Source organism: Eschrichtius robustus, chromosome 7 (assembly GCF_028021215.1).
Source record: "Eschrichtius robustus isolate mEscRob2 chromosome 7, mEscRob2.pri, whole genome shotgun sequence".
Classification (NCBI taxonomy): Eukaryota; Metazoa; Chordata; class Mammalia; order Artiodactyla; family Eschrichtiidae; genus Eschrichtius; species Eschrichtius robustus.
This window is the reverse complement of record NC_090830.1, coordinates 77,229,167-77,245,749: the sequence shown is the minus strand read 5'-3', so window position 1 is coordinate 77,245,749 and position 16,583 is coordinate 77,229,167. Positions and strand designations below refer to the sequence as shown.

The 16,583-nt window shown below is 49.8% G+C and overlaps 1 protein-coding gene across 1 annotated transcript in view; it reads left to right on the top strand.

Annotated features, from left to right (window-relative positions):
• The first annotated feature begins 10,631 nt into the window (after window positions 1–10,631).
• ASCC1 (activating signal cointegrator 1 complex subunit 1) overlaps window positions 10,632–16,583 on the top strand; it is a 115,237-nt gene continuing 109,285 nt past the window's right edge. The window contains exon 1 of the mRNA XM_068547769.1: window positions 10,632–10,650. The gene's annotated coding sequence lies outside the window, so the exon portion shown is untranslated. The remainder of the gene's footprint in view (window positions 10,651–16,583) is intronic.

The window sequence follows — 16,583 nt, the reverse complement described above, 5'->3', positions numbered from 1 at the left end:
AGGGCAGCCCATAGGGTGGTGGACCATCTGGAGGAGACCTGCCAGAGAAGGTAGAAACAGACGTCCCAGTTCCAGCCCTTTCAGCGTTCTTGCTTTTTGAGGGTTTCCAATTGCCATATATCAAAGGAGGGGAGGCAGGGTCAGGATGAGCTTTGTTCATCAAGGCGGGGTTGGGGGGATGACAAGGATAATCAGAAGCTGCTACAGTGGGGACAACCTGAATCCAGGCTTACATTTGCATAGCGTAGATGAGACAGGCCTCATGAGTGCCATTTTACAGGTAAGAAAACAGGTTCGGATAGGTGCAGGGACTTGCCTAAGGTCACATAGCCAGTCAGCAGGCTGGAGCCGTGACTCTAGATCTAGGCTGATTTCCTTGATTCCAAGCCCCTGTCACTTAGTTGTGAGCCAGAGGAACTGTATGGCTGGGAAGGGGGGCAGTACACGTTGGGGAGCGGTGGTGTAGAACAGGTGGAGTGAACACCTGGAGTCGATATGGAGCTATTGACAAAAAACTTTCTCTGCTGGTTTGGCTCTTTGTTTTTATCTGATGAGGCTCTTCCTTCCCCTGCAGAATTCAGCAGGGCCCAGCAGTGCTGACTCAATGGCAAAGCTCACTGTCGCCATGGGGTCCCCTTCAGCTAGACAACCGCAAGCCCAGAAGTGGCACTGATTCTGTCACATCCTCCCTCCAGGTATCCTCCCTGAGAGCTCAGGAGGGCTCATCTGGGAAGTGGTGAGCCAAAAGAGGAGCCTCTCCCCGCCCCCAGCTGTTCCGTTTGTAACCCACAAAGGACAGACTTTGGCGTAGGAATCCAGAAGCTACGGCTGAATCTTTTTGTATTTAAAAAAGACACGCAGAGAAACACACAAAAAAATCTAGATTTCTGGATTCTGCTCTGGGAAGAGGAGCACACAAGAGCTGAATTGACTTCCCCGCTGTGGCTGGTCTGCAGTGGGGCCAGCCAGGATGGGGGAAGGGAAGACCCCCTGCTCCCTCTCCTCTCCCCTCCCGCCCCCCACCCTCGGCCGAGGTGCGCCTTCAGGGGAGCCGGGCAGGGGAGGTGACAGATGCTGAGCAGCTGACTGGGGAGGGCGGGGGTCTGTCTCCACGGACCCCCTGGTGTGTGTTGGGACGAGCGGGGACGTGACTTGGAGAACGTGCGTCTTGGGGACGAGGTGGGGGGAAGGAGAGAAAGTGAGACAGGGGAGAAGGGCGGGGCTAGCGTTGACCCCGCCCACTCCTGGGAGGAAGGAGACTCCTCCCACCGTGCTAGAGGAAGGCCGCCAGGCTGCGGAGATGCTGAGCTCAGCACTATGGTCGTTGGGCTGCTGGGTTGGGGGGGGCAGGGCGAGCGGCCGGCGCCTTTCTGGGGAGGGCAGAAGAGCGGGGAGAAGGGGAGGGAGGAGAGGCTGAGGAGGCCCTCACAACCCTGAGGCAGTAACTCTCCTCGGGCCGGGTCCGCTAACAAAGCCGTCTCTGTTGGGGTGGGGGAGGCGTCCTGGGTGCACGCAGAACCTTATGGGGGTGGGCGGGGGAGTGTCTGTGAGTCACCACCCTACACCCTGACTTAGGCGCAAGAACCCACGTCAGAGAGGCAGAGCCCTTGTGCCCTCTGACCCCAGGATTTGTTTGCTGGAGGGAGTGCCGGGAGCAGTGCCTGCTCCTATAGGGCTGCAGGTCCGAACTGCCTGGGCAGCCTCCGGGGACTTTTATTTAAGGCAGCCTTATGAAAAAGCAGGGAAGATTAGCTTGGGAGGGGAAGGAAGAAAACCCTTTGGACCTACTTGGCACAAATGGTTACCCAGGCCAAATGGATGGGTGGCTATTTTTGAGCTGACCTACATACCTATTTGCCTCTTTATCTTTTTATTATCACACATGGTTATTATGGGAGCTTTTCTTTAGCACTCGGTGCAGCTGCTGCATTTGCTGAGGGCTGCACAATGAGACGTGTTGCCTCATTCTCCCAGGAAGTTTTAAGAGTCTCTGGCCCAGGGAAGGACATCAATAGGCCTTCAGAAGCTTCACCAAGTTCTTTTCCCAAGGAACGGGATCTGAACCTGGATGCCCCACGACCAGAGCTTGTTAGCCTTGGAGGCCAGGAATGATATTCGGATTTGGCAACAATGTCCCTGGGTTTTGCCCAGGCCGGCCTAAATGGGCCTCATTGCTTGCCAAAGTTGACCTGTGGTCCTGCAGCCCCATACCATGGCAGGTGAGGCTTCCCTTCACAGATGGGGAAACTGAGGCAGAGATGAATTGTGGACAGAACTGGTTTGGGATTTCCTGCTTTGATTGTGGAAGTAACTCTGTTATCTTAAGTAGAAACAGGGAGAGCCTGGAACTTTCTATTTTACTTTTGTTCAGCTTCACTAAGGCCTCCCTCTCAAACCTTTGAATAGCTCCCCACTGCCTTTAGAGCAAGTCTGGCTCCTTACCTTGGCCTCACAAACCCCCAGGGCTGGCCCTTGACTATCTCTAGCTGCACCTCCCTCCCAAAGCCAGGAGGGGAAAATCACAGATGGTTCTAATTACCTCTGAAACGCTCTTAAATTTTCCATAAAGTACAGTATGCCTGGCTTTGTGTATACAACTTTGCACAGTAATATGTGTGTAGATGTGCAAAATATATACAGCCATGTACAGTGGATCATAAAGAGAACATCAACAAAGTGTAAGCATATAATTTACAGTATTTTTAATCACTCTAAAGAGAAACAGACACATAGACGTGGAAGTGAGGCTGGCAGAGGTGACAGCAGATTTCTGTCTCCTCCCATCTGGTGCCCTCTCTAGGGCATGAAATCCTTGGCCCCTGGGAAGGAGAATGGGGGCTGCTTGCCCTCCTTAAAATGCTCTTTTTGGCTTGGATTTTTCTTTCCAGGCTGGTATAATTGCCTTTGTCCAGGTGCCCTGTGCCCCATGGGATGCTTTTCCTCTGTGGTCTCAAGTGTCTTCCCTTCCAGCTTGCTCCCATCTTCACACAGATCACTTTTCCCGGATGCCCTTCTAGCTCCTTCTGACTCACACTCCAAGCTTGTCTCAGCTCAGGGCCCTCCAGGAGCCCCTTTTGAGCACACTTGGGAAGCTCCATGTTCCCTGGCCGGGGAGTGCAGGGCCAGGGAGTCCAGTCCAGAACTGCTTGCCTTTGAAGCCAGCGCTCAGTTCCCAGAGCTGTGGATGAGTCGCTCTCTTCTCACTTGATGTATATTGAAATTATCCTATCCTGGGTCTGATGCTCCATCAGTTTGTAAACTCCTTCAGAGGTCACCTATTTTAAATCTTTAAACACCCACCACCACAACTACCCCCAACACACACACCCCCCTAACCTCTATATGTTAGATACATATGGTATACGCTCAACAAGTATTTGGCCCAGAATCGAATGGAAGTAGAGCTCGCCTGTGACTCAAGGTCAATGTGATGTCAGTGAGAAGTCTCCCTTGACCCCTATCAGGCAGTGGGGAACTCTACTTCCCCTGAACTCTGATAGCGTGTATTATTGTCACAGAAAGTTAAAACTGAAAGGGGTATTTCCCTTCTTGTCAGACGAGAAGGTTAAAGGGGAAGTGGCCTGGAATGGGAACCAGATCCCATCGTCTGCTGGCTTCACTGGCCCTCTCTCTTGGTGGCCCCATCCCTTCTCCTCTGTTGTTTCCTTTCAAAGCACTCATCCCATATGTAATTATCCATGTGTTTATCTGTGTGGATGTATAATGCCTGTCTTTCCCGCTAAACTGTAAGCTTGCCAAGGTCTGTATCTGTTTCATCCCAGAGCTCCAGTGCCCTGCACAAAGCCAGGTCCCCAGAGTTCCCAACACATATATATGAAAAAGAAAATGAGCGTCCATGTGGCCTGAGAAGCTCCTTCTACTTCCCCAGGGCAGCACTGAGATTGGCTCAAAAATTGCAGAGTTGACAGGCCTAGTGCTCCTTGTCAGGACCTCCAAGGCAAACACCCTGTCCTGAGCTTAAGACCTAGGAGGGGAGATAAGACACCGTGTGAATAACCCTAACGCAAGGAAGACAGCTGAGCTGGGAATGATAGTCAGACTTGGTGTTGCAATCAAGCAGTGGTGTGGAAGGCAGATCAGAGGTTTGAGACCTGAGGCCAGGAACCAGTTAGATAGTGATGGAAAAAAACTGAAAAAAAAAAACCACCTTGAGTGTCTGTGGCAGGATAACAGTTAAATAAACTATAGTACATCCAAATCATGGAGTATTATGTGGGTGTTAAAAAGAGTGAGGTCAGTTTTGGAAAAATGCCCGATACGTTGTTAGGCAAAAAGAACAAGTTGCAGAACAATTTGTAACCTCTAATCTCATTTTGAAAGAAAAAGAGAGGACACTCCCCTGCAGACACACACTTACATGTGCAGAGAAAACATCTAGAAGGGTACTGGAAAAACTGCCCCCAGAGGTTATCTCTGAGGGATGGAGGGGTGGGAGAGGCTTTTAGTTTTTCACTTTATACCTTTTTTTTTTTCAGGTTAAAAAGTAAGGTTACCTTTATTTTGCTTTGTAGAAACACTGGAAATTGGATTTTTAAAAAAAAGTAATTTTATTTATTTATTTATTTATTTATTTATTTGGCTGTGTTGGGTCTTTGTTGCTGTGCACGGTCTTTCTCTAACTGTGTGGCGAGCGGGGGCTACTCTTCGTTGTGGTGTACGGGCTTCTCATTGTGGTGGCTTCTCTTCTTGTGGAGCACGGGCTCTAGGCATGCGGGCTTCAGTAGTTGTGGCTCGCGGGCTTCAGAGCACAGGCTCAGTAGTTGTGGCGCACGGGCTTAGTTGCTCCGCGGCAGGTGGGATCTTCCCGGACCAGGGCTCGAACCCATGTCCCCTGCATTGGCAGGCGGATTCTCAACCACTGCGCCACCAGGGAAGCCCTGGAAATTGGATTTTTACCATGAGCTCATATTACTTTCACAAGAGGATTTTGTTTTTTGGCTACTGCAGGATTGCGGATGGGGTTGGGGGTTGGCTAAAGAGGTGGGGTGGGGCTGCAGCAGTGGAGACCCAGTGAGAAGTACTGCAGCTCCTGGACAGATGGGGGAAGGGTCTGGGAAGCCTCTGTGGTTCCAAATGGGGAGAAGTGAGGATGGCGGTGGAAATGGAACGTGGGGAGCACAGGGCAGTGTAGGGGAGGCTCATTCAAGATGACTGACCTCCACAGTGCCTGTGACCCTGGGTAGGGGACAAGGAGCCCAAGACCAGGAAACCTTAACTTTTGGGAACAAGGGCAAGGAAAGGACGGAGGTCGACCTTTAGGACCCTACGGATTCCTTGGCTGTTTCACCATCCTTCGGGTACAGACCGTTCTTGCTGCAGCTTGGAAACAAACAGAGCAAGGAGGGGCCAAAGCCAAAGGCGGCAGGAGCAGTCTGCCTTTCACAGGGCACGGTGGTGCCGCCTGGGTCTCTGCCCACCTGCTGCTTGTTCTTGTGGTCTCACGTCCAGGCTTGGGTGAAAGGCCCGGGCTTCTGGCCCCTTCTGGAGGCGAAGCCCCTGACTAGGATCAGGAGCAAAGGAAACCAGAACAATGCTGTTCATGGAGAGATTGGGAGAGAGGGAGCTGAGTTGGGGCAGGAGAAGTTTCTTGGCTCAGAGAAGCCAATACAAGCCTGGAGAAGGTCAAAGATGAGGAATGTTCTGTGATTTCTAAGACAGCAGCTCATTTATCTCAGAAACACTTGCTCTGAGCCTGAGTCCAGTGGTAATGCTGCCACCATGCAAGCTGGGTAAACCCTCCTCAGAGGGGCTGTGTTTGGAGTCTTATCTCCAGGTCTCCCTCCTAAAGTGCCTGTGAAAGGCGGGAGGGAGACGTCTGCCCTGGGCCATGGGGCACTTTCATGGGAGTCTATTCAGTCAGCACTCCAACCTCCTCAAGGAGGTATTCTTTTACAAAGCAGGAAACTGAGGCAGGGGAGGATGGTGCCTTGCCCATGACCACGTGGTTAGGAAGTGTTAAAACTGGGATTTGAACCTGGGTGTGCCTATGTCCCACTTATAATTTGGTTGCTTGGAGCTCAGAACACATTTTCCCAACAAAATAATGCTGTAAGTAGTGGTTTGGTTGCCATAATGGCCTAGCTCACCCAGGGTATAGCCGGAATTAATTCTATGTTTCACTGCGGTTGTGGATGAATCAGGCTTCTGCGGGCTAGCCTGGAAACCCACAGAAGAGGGAAAATGCATTTCAGGGTGTGCCCGGCTGGGAACTCTTGCCCTTACCATAGCGCCTGATCGCCTGATTCAGGGCAAGTAGGGAATGTGGTGGCTCAGGGAGCGCTTGTCCATTTCCAGAGCTCTTCCAGCAAGTCCTGGTGAGTTCTAGCTGTTCACCGGAGGGGGCAGAGCCCTTGGCAGGTTTGGGGTTTCTAAGCCAGGGAGTGTTACGTGAGAATGTGCACTGATTTTCAGACTCTGACCATCTTAGGCTTTTCTCTTTCTTCCTTACACTGCCTCTCAGCTTCCTGCAGTCATCTTCCATCTTCTTCCCCTAGGATGGAGCCCTAAAGGCAAGACCTAGGGTTTATTTTCACAACTAAATCTGATGTCTGCCTATGAAGTAGGTGGGTGATAATGACTGCACAGGGTTAGGAGTGAATGGAGATCAAAGCAGCTGTTGAGAGAAGCAAGGATCCATCAGAGCTTTTAGAGTGACTTCAGGGAGAGCAGTCATTCATTCAACAAACATTTGCTGTGGGTGTGCTGGGCACTGTCCTCCTCTCTTTCATGGCACTTCTGTTGCCAAAAGAATCCTGGGAATGACTGATTGTGGGTCTCAAACCCAGAATCTTAGCATTGGAAGAAGTCTTTTCCCAGATGGAAACTGCAGTCATTCATTAGTTCAGGAAGGTCTAAATGTCAGGCTAACTACTGAGAATACATAAAGACTGAAATTGAGGTCCAGAGGGAGGTCGGAAGTGACTTGCCCAGTATCTCAGTCCAGGGTCCCAATGCCTGGACTAGTACCTGCCCCTTCTGGCCACACCCATGGCCTTCCTGCCTCAAGATATATCCCAGTCAGCTTTTAGGATTCCTCTGGTTTGGAGTCTAGGGCCTAGGGGAAGCCCACAGAGAAGTAGTAGGATTCCTTTTTTATGGACAATAATAATGCCTGGGTTCTCCCCTGGAGTGAGAACTAGATTTCCCACTGGTGGGGTTCGGAAGACATAGAAGGCTTTTCTCAGTTCTATCAGTGAGCCACCTGATCTCTAAATTCCAGGTCTTCACAAGCACTGTTACCTTTGCTTGAAGTTCCCTTTCCCAGGCTCCTCTGTCTGGCTAATTCCTAACTTCCCTTTGGGTCTCAGTTTGAAGAGCTCTCCCTCGAGGACCTTCCTGGGCCCCCAATGTTCTTAGGTCTCCCTGCTCGGTGCTCACCCACAGCACTCTGGACTCCACCTAGGATAACCCTGGATCCTTGGGATTGTTCTTGCTTATTGAATGCCTTTCTTTGCACTAGACTGTGATCTCTAGGAGGGGTAGACACCATGGCTGCCTTTCCTTTGTTTGTACATTTGTTTTTGGCAATTGTGTGCCCTTTATCAATCATTGCTTACTTAGTACACAGTAGGTGCTCAATGTGCAGTTGGGAAAGACTGTGATCCATGGCTACAGGCAAGGCCTTCCGGTGAGTGACTTCCACTCAGGTCGTTCAACAACCGTTTATCAAGGACCAGCATACCCACAGGATGCAAAGATGACTTGGAAAAAGAGGCTCACCATCTAGTAGAGGAATTGATGATCCAGAAGCCAGTTTAAAAACTGCGAAAATCTCTTCTAACCAGAGAGTTCAACCCCCTTCCTGAGTCCCTTTCCCTCTCTCCTGGCCCATTGATTCTTGGCTACTTGGGCTGGGGCCCAGCGTCTGCCTCTGAGTTTCAGGACCCTACCCAGGCCCAGAACAATCTGGGCGTAGTGTGGGGCTGCACATAGGCTTCTGGTGGCAGGTCCAGGGAGCTGAGGCACAGGGCAGACAGAGTGCTGGGCTCTCCAGTTTCCTCTGGTCAGCCCTACACCACATGCCAGAGCTTTTAGCTGTTTTGGAGAATTCGTTAAGAAATCACCTTACTGTCAAATTCATCTGGAGAGAAACTTCGAAGGTAAAGGCTTACATTCATTTCAAGGGTTTGAAGTGCTGGTCTTTAAATAGTTATCGCTAAAGTGTCAGGAGATCTGGGTCCAAACACCTTGAATTACTGACCTTGGTTGTTCCTCCCAATTTCCCAGAGCCTCAGTTTTGTCATCTGAAGGAGGTTTTGTCATGAGGAACATGAGATGCTATTACGTGACAGTGCCAAGCAAGTCGAAGATGCCTCAGGATGAATGGGAAGGTAAGTGCCCACAGTCTGGTCACTGGAGGCTCACACTGTAGGGAGGGCACAATGGAAGTGGCCTCCTGGGGTCCTTCAGTGGGCTTTACGCGGTGCAGGTGACCTAAGGCTGAGGCTAGTGAAAGGCAGCACTAGGACCCAGGGGCCGAGTCTGGAGCCGGCTCAGCCGGGTAAGTTCACAGCCAGAACACAATGTTCTCAGTGTACCCACAGGAAACCCTGAAGAGGAGAACTGCACATGGCCTTCTGCTGGGTGTGTTCTGGTCCTAGCCTTTTATTCTTTTTCCTAACCTCAGTCCCCACTTTCACATCCTGTAACCTGCAGAGCTGCCCGCCCCGCCCTGGTGGGCTGGTCCCAGGCCCCAGGAGAGCAATCAATGCAGGAAGCCCAAAGCCTGGCTGGCCTTCACCATTTTCAAATAAGACCATTTGCCTCTAACCTTGGTTTCCTGAATCAGCCCTTTGTGATGGAAACTTTTCACAGTGCGGAAGGCAGACACAGGGGACAAAGCTGAGTTTCTAACCGAGGCGAGGGTCTTGGCTCACATGCAGGGAAACAGCTGATGCCTCTGAACCACCTCCACCCTTCCTCCCTGAAGTCCAGGCCCCACCTGGGACGGGGTGAGGGCCTCCACGGCTGCTGCATAAATCAAAGGAACTGGGAGCTGCCTGGGGAACCAGGGCCAAGTTTGGAGCAGAACATCCTATGATGTGGTTCCTAGTTTTTATTTCCACGAATGCTATAATATGTTGTCCCACCAAGCTATTTTTATTGAATGAAAAAATTTTTAAAAAGCAAACCTCTGCAAAACCAACAGCCCTCTGTTACAGGGAAGGACAAGGTGAACTTTTCACTTCCTTCCCCGCAGCCTATCAACTCATCTGCGGTTTGGTGTCACCCACACTTCCATACTATATTCAATCTCAATTTTTGCCTCCTTGTTTTTGAAGCTGCGAGAGCAAGGCTCTTAAACCCATGTTGCTCCTGCACGTTGCATGAGACCTGCAAAAGAGTTTTCTTAGTGAGTTCTCACAGCTGATTGCAGAATGGCCAGGTATGGAGGCCAGATGCCAGCCCGGAGGCAGACACAAGCCCAGAGAGAGTGAACAGTCGGGGAGAGTCTGTGAGCAGCCAGCAGCACCCAGCCGTACTCTGGCTCCCTGCGCTACTGGGGGCTACAAGTAAGGAGCAAAGCTCTTCTTTTATAACACACCACATATCTGCCTCCTTAATGAGGGGCCTGGCCATTGAAAATAAACCCCAGTGTTGGGCTTCCCTGGTGGCGCAGTGGTTGAGAATCTGCCTGCCAATGCAGGGGACACGGGTTCGAGCCCTGGTCTGGGAAGATCCCACATGCCACGGAGCAACTGGGCCCGTGAGCCACAATTACTGAGCCTGCGCGTCTGGAGCCTGTGCTCCGCAACAAGAGAGGCCGCGATGGTGAGAGGCCCGCGCACCGCGATGAAGAGTGGTCCCCACTTGCCGCAACTAGAGAAAGCCCTCGCACAGAAACGAAGACTCAACACAGTCATAAATAAATAAATAAAAGAACGTGAATTTCTTTAAAAAAATAAAAAAAAATAAACCCCAGTGCTTACATTAAGCTCCATTAATAGGGCTCCTTCCACTCTGGCATTTCAGAGTCTTTTCCCAAATATTGGTTTGTAAGAGAGTTTTAGTGTGTCCTCACCCCATGCCTATAAAGAGATTCGACTGGGTGCTTCCCATACTTATCCAAGCTCAGGGGTTCCTTTCTTGGAGAAGGAGCTTCCCAAAGCTGGCAGTGCTGCTACTGCACACTGGGAAATCTGCACAGAACTTGCAGCCCCCAAAGACCTGGGTTCTAGCCTCAGTTTTTCCAATTTGCTGTGTGACCCTGTGCAAGTCACTTTCCTACTCAAGGCTTCAATACCCTCATTTATAAAAGTAGAGGATTTGGTTAGACATCATTGCTGTTACAGGTGGAATTGTGTCCCTCCTCAAAATTTACATGTTGAAATCTTAACTTCAGTACCTTAGAATGTGATCTTATTTGGGGATAGAACTCAATAGAGGTAGTTGAGTTAAAGTGAGGTTCAGTAGGGTGAACCCTAATCTAATATGACTGGTATCTTTATAAAAAGGGGAAATTTGGACACGGACACATGCATAGAGTGATGATGATGTAAAGAGACACTGGGAGAAGATCGTCATCTACAAGCCAAGGAGAGAGGCCTGGAACAGATCCCTTCCTGCACAGCCTCCAGCAGGAACCAACCACGGTGACATCTTGATCTTGGACTTCTAGACCTCAGAACTGTGAGACTATTAAGTTTCTGTTTAAGCTGCTCAGTCTGTGTACTTTGTTATGGCCGCCCTAGTAGGCTCTTATGGCAGCCCTAGCTCAAATGAATACAGTTGCTAAGGCCCTTCAGCTCTTAGTCTATGGGATTCTTTCCTGCCATTCCTTGGTGGCTTCTTCTGCCCCACATGGCCTTTCTGTCGCCCTCTCCCAGTGAGTAAATGACATCATGTGTGTGAAGTGCTTGGCACAATGCCCCACATATAGTTACTCCTCACTATATATTAACCATGATGAGCCCCCAGTGCCTGGGTATGACTTGTACCTACCCTGAGAGCCTCTGTGCCAAAATGAGAGGTGTGGGTGCTGAGCCCAGGCCCTCATGGTCACTCATGCCTTCATTACTGAAGCCTTTCCCATCCCCCTTGGCAGCTTTTAAATTGAAGAGTATTAAATTGGCACCTTCCAGGAGCCTAACTCTTTTTCATGGAAAGTTCATTTTGGCCACAGAGCCAGCAGGACTCAAAAGAGACTGCAGAGGCTCAGAATGGGAGATGGTTTCTCTGTCCTTGGACTCAGTGATCCCCGGGGTCATGAAGAGCTGCAGAACTCTGAAGCTAAGGCCCTGCTTTCCTATTTGCCTAATAAGGATGCCCCTTGGCTGCAGCATAGTGGATAAGGCTTAACTACAGGCGCAGCCAGAGCTTATGCTCCCAGACAGCAAGGCGCTGCCCTCCTCCTTGGTCCTCCATCCCCCCTTCTGCTTCTTTTCTAGCTCTCGGAATGAATACTCCACTGTACTGAGAGATGGCATGGGGATGATGTCCTGCTTTCTTCCTGGCTCGATGTCCTGCTTTCTTCCTGGCTCCTAAGTCCATAGGTCTCTGGAGGCCATAGCACCTGGTCCTCCAGCTGCAATCTCAGGCTGGCTGGGAGAGTCTGATTTTCCTTGTCATGATCAGGAGTGGTTTCAAAAAGCACTCTAGCCTTGAGCACTGAAGCGGGATCACAGAATGAGCCTTGAGTCTTCTCTGGGCAGTGACACTCGTCCAGGATAGAAAGTCCTAGGTTGTCCTCTAGGCACTATGTTGGAGAGCTAAGTTGCCCTGACTTCACAGATGATTCCAGATTTACTATATTTTGGAGACTCTGCAGAAAGTTACGTGGGTAGAGTCTGACTTCAACAGCCCTCAAACATGACCTTTGGGTTTGCTAAACAGATGAAATGCCCATGCTTGTGTGGTTTATCTTCAAATATATGCCTGGAGATTTCTGAGAACAAGGAGGGGGAGAGAGGGTGTGGGATTTTACTTCAGGCCTTCAGGGCCAGGGAAGGAAGGAGGAGAAACCATTTGGGGGGAAAAACATCTCTCTGCAATGTCCATATACTTTATATTTGATCCCTTCAAGCTGCCTCTTATCCTGGTTTGGCTCAGAGCCCAGAAGGGAGGCTCCTTCAATAATTCTGAGCTTAGAACATCTGCCTTTCCCTAAAAATAAGTAAATAAATACAAATCTGTAAATACTTACTTTCCAGCCAGAGCAAAAATACTGTGAACAGTACTGCCTAGTGGCTCTAAAGATCACCCCTGATGCGTTATACCAGCCTAAGGGTCTAACCCTTCCAGGTCTTGAGGAGCCTGCTTCCTAAGTTACTTATTGTAAAAGTCAGGAGTGTTGGCCTTTTTCTTAGGTGTACCCTGTCCGTGTCAGAGAAATGCTCTTTTGATGGAAAGTAGAGCACGGTGAATGAGGCTCAAAACAATCTGGTTCTTGCTTCCTTCTCCTGAGAGGTTGCACCCTTCCCCTGTTTACATGCTCAGCTCCAGCCACACCAAATGACTTGGAGTTCCATGAATGCAGCCCTGCCTATGCACGTGCTATCCCCTGTACTTGGAATGGTTCTCTGGCTTATTCCCCTCTAACCCCAATTGAGCAGTCATGCTCAGGCCCAGGCTCACCTTCTCTAGGAAAGTTTCCTTGTTATTTCCCTTTCTTTCCCACCTCCAAGACTTCTTGGCTTCCACAGCACCCCATATAGACCAGAGTCATGGAGTTATGGCGCTGTATAGATTCCATATGTCTGTTTACTTGTCTGCTTTTTCATTGGTCCAAGTGGTTTCCAAACCTGGCTGCAGGAGAGTCACACGAGACCCCCAGTCATAGACCTATTGGACCCCAGGAATGAGGCCAGGGAGTATTTTTATTAAGCTTGGTTCTGAGGCACAGCTAGGTTTGGGAACTATTGCTCCATCTTTGTATTTCTATTGCCTACATATTACCAGAGACATAGTAGGCCCTCAAGAAATGTCTGAGCCTTCTAATTTCTCTCTGGTAACCTCTTCTTGTTTTCACTTCCTTCCTTTGCTAGCCCTAGACCAACAATTTGCTTACCCCCTTGCCCTTACTGGGTAAAACTGTAACCACCAACTATTCATTTTTTCCATTCCTACTGCCAGGCTGCTAGGAGCTGCTGGTATACTTCCCCAACGATTGGTGCCATTGCAAATTCAGGGACTCAGACTGGAAATGGCCCCTGAATGTGCTTGGCAATCCTCTGACCCTGGTCAGCTCCCTCCCATTCTTCACAGGGACCATTCCCAAGTCCACTGTTCCTGCTTCCCCCTCCCCCTGCCACAGGCCATACACCAATTTGCCGCCTCCATCACAGAGAACATAGAAGCCATCTGACGGGAACTCCCTTAACTTCCTGCCACCTCACCTACACATTTACCCGCATCAGCACTATCCTTTTGCCCTCCTTCCCTCTAAGGGTAATCACTCCACCTGGGCTCTGGATCCCATCCCTTCCACTTCCTCAGGGACCTTACACCCTCAATTATACCCTCTTTCTCTTTGACCCCTCCCCAGAACAAACGTCTTGACTATGTGTCCTCCTTTAACCATCACCCTCTTTGTCCCCCATTTTTGCCTCTGCTTCCCACTGAACTTCTTAAAGATGTTGCCTAGATTTGGCCTCATATTTTCGCCTTCCACTCACTCTCCCAGCCACAGCAGTCTGGCTCTGCCCCCACTGTACCACTAAGGTGGCTGCTCTTGAGACAAGGTCACCAACAAGTTCCTTGGTAAAATCCGAAGGCCTTCTCCACCCGTCAGTTAATTGCTTGGCTATACCAGATACCGGTGTTTGCAGCAGGCTCCTTTTTTTTTTCTTTTAATAAATTTATTTATTTATGGCTGCATCAGGTCCTCTTTGCTGCACGCGGGCCTTCTCCAGTTGCAGCGAGTGGGGGCCACTCCTCGCTGCGGTGCATAGGCCGCTCATTGCAGTGGCCTCTCCTGTTGTGGAGCACGGGCTTTAGGTGCGTGGACTTCAGTAGTTGTGGCTCGCGGGCGCCAGAGCGCAGGCTCAGTAGTTGTGGCTCATGGGCCCAGCTGCTCCATAGCATGTGGGATCCTCCTGGACCAGGGCCCGAACCCGTGTCCCCTGCACTGGCAGGCAGATTCTTAACCACTGCGCCACCAGGGAAGTCCAGCAGCCTCCTTCTTAAAACATCCTTTCTCCTGGTTTCCCTGATACCACATTCCTCATTTTCTGGCTGTCTCTGGTGACTTCCTGCCAGTTGCTTTCCTGGGCTCCTCCCCCTCCTCTTCCTGTCCCTTAGATCAGGGGTCCCCAACCCCTGGGCCACTGTACCGGTCCGTGGCCTGTTAGGACAACAGCAGGAGATGAGTGGCGGGCGAGCGAAGCTTCATCTGCTGCTCCCCATCACTCGCATTACCGCCTGAACCATCCACCCCCGCCATCCGTGGAAAAACTGTCTTCCACGAAACCGGTCCTTGGTGCCAAAAAGGTTGGGGACCGCTGCCTTAGATGCCAGGGTTCCAATTCTCTTCTCACTCCGTGGGCTGTCTCCCTGGGCAATACCATCCATGCCCACCTTTGGTTGCATGTCTCTAGGTGGGTGAGTCCCAGATCTAACTCTAGTCCAGCTCACTCTCCTGAACTATATGTAGACCATTGAGTCACCTGCCTACTGACATCTCCTTGACCCTGCTCCTCTCCCTGTACTCCTGTCTTCGTGAATAGAATCCAGTCCGTTGGCTACTGACACAAGAAACCCGGGTGTCCTCCCTGAGTTCTCCAAGTTTGACCAGTCACCAAGTCCTATATATGCTACTTCTTGAGTGACTCGCAGATAAAATCTATCATCTTGTCCTTATACTCTATGAATCAGCCATAACAAAGCACCTGCAGCCCCAAAGAAGCACGATGTCCTTCCTCACTCTTGAGCCTTTGCATATTTTGTTCCTTCCATCTAGAAAGTCCTTCCTTCCCACCCCACCCACTTGTTCTTCAGGTCTCAGCCTAAACACCATCCTCCTAGGAAGTCTTCTCTGACCCCTGCTCAGCTGGATTAGCTGTCTCTGATTTTATAGCATTTCATGCTTTCTGTTATCAGACAGTTTTTTACACTGCAAATTACTCTTTTGTCTTTCTTAATATATTTATAAACTTGAGGCTGATGACTGTGTTTTGTTTGACAGCATATTCTCAGCATTTAGCAGACGCTAAACACATAGTAAGTGCTCAATAAATGTCTGTTAAATGAGTAAAAGACATTTGGAAATAAACATCCTCTCTGTTGTTGCTGGTAATAAACTATATTGTTTCATTACCTTCCCTAAAGAGCTAATATTATAAAAATGAAGTAAGCGGATTCTGGATAAACAGTTCCTCTAGGGAGACTTGACAGGCTGCAGAAATTAAAGTACCTGGAGAGGTGGAGACCAGCTCATGGATGCTGACATGTGGAACTACCATCGGGCCCATGTGCAGGAGCCTATGAGAAGGGCAGCGGGCCACCAGCATTATTTGCCCAGGCTCCTCCCATGGCTGTTTTGGACACAGTTTCCATTTGTTCCATAGCTTCCACCTGTCAGTACAGCATTACACAGAACCCTGGGCTGAGCTCTGGCTTATTGTCTTGGCTCTTCCCACCACCTATCTCAATTACGTTAGGCTTTTCTCCACTATGGATGCTGCACTGTAAATAGCTAGCACAGCTTCTAAAACAGGGTAAACATGCAACAGATTCATACATTCATTCACTCAGTAAATACCTGTAGCACACCTACTATGTGCCAGGTAGTGTTCTAGGTACTGAATATACAGCAATGAATGACACAGACAAGGTCCCAACGTCCTATTTGTCAACCAGGGGGGATGAACTAGATGATCTCTAAGGTCTCTTCTATTCAGCTCTAAAATTCTCAGACTCCCTCTTTGACCAGATGCAAATTAACAAGGCAGGCTAGTGGCAAAGCATCCTGCTCCCGCCTCCTTCTCCCATTCTTCTTCACCCTTGGTGCCATCTCCATCCCAAACAGCTCTGGGAAACAGGAGAAGATCTGGTATCATCTGTACTCTGCCTGCAACCCAAAACTTCCCCATGTATCTGTTAGTTAAGCCTTTTATCTCTTTTGTGGAAAGGATCTGTCTTGGTTGGAACTTTGGGCAATTACAAGGAGGCCAGGCAAGATATTTTAGGCAAAGTTAGGTGCTTTGGCAAAAGGAGAGGGAGAGGCAGAATGGCCTTCTCCTCCAAGTGTAGTATCTCTTGGGTTTGCCTGAAAGGGAACCACATCCTTGGGCAGGTTCCTCCTCTTTGTTGTGGATGATAGGCATCTCCTGGTCCTATCTCCTTTCTTCTACCTTTGGTTTGGCCTTAAGGTCCAAAGTTTCTATCACTTCAGTGTCTGGTGTTCTGATCGGGAACAAGAGATTCAAGGCCTCCCAACCATTTGGGGGAAGGGAAGCCACAGGCTGCAAGCAAATGGACAGAGCAGAGGGGTCCTAGGGTCAGGAACGTGATTTAGAGTTCCAGACCACTGTCATTCCAGGTCAGTATCAGCCATGCGATGGCACTAATAACTAACACATTAAAGCTTATCAGTGAAAACTCAGGACTTTAATGCTGATCCTGGA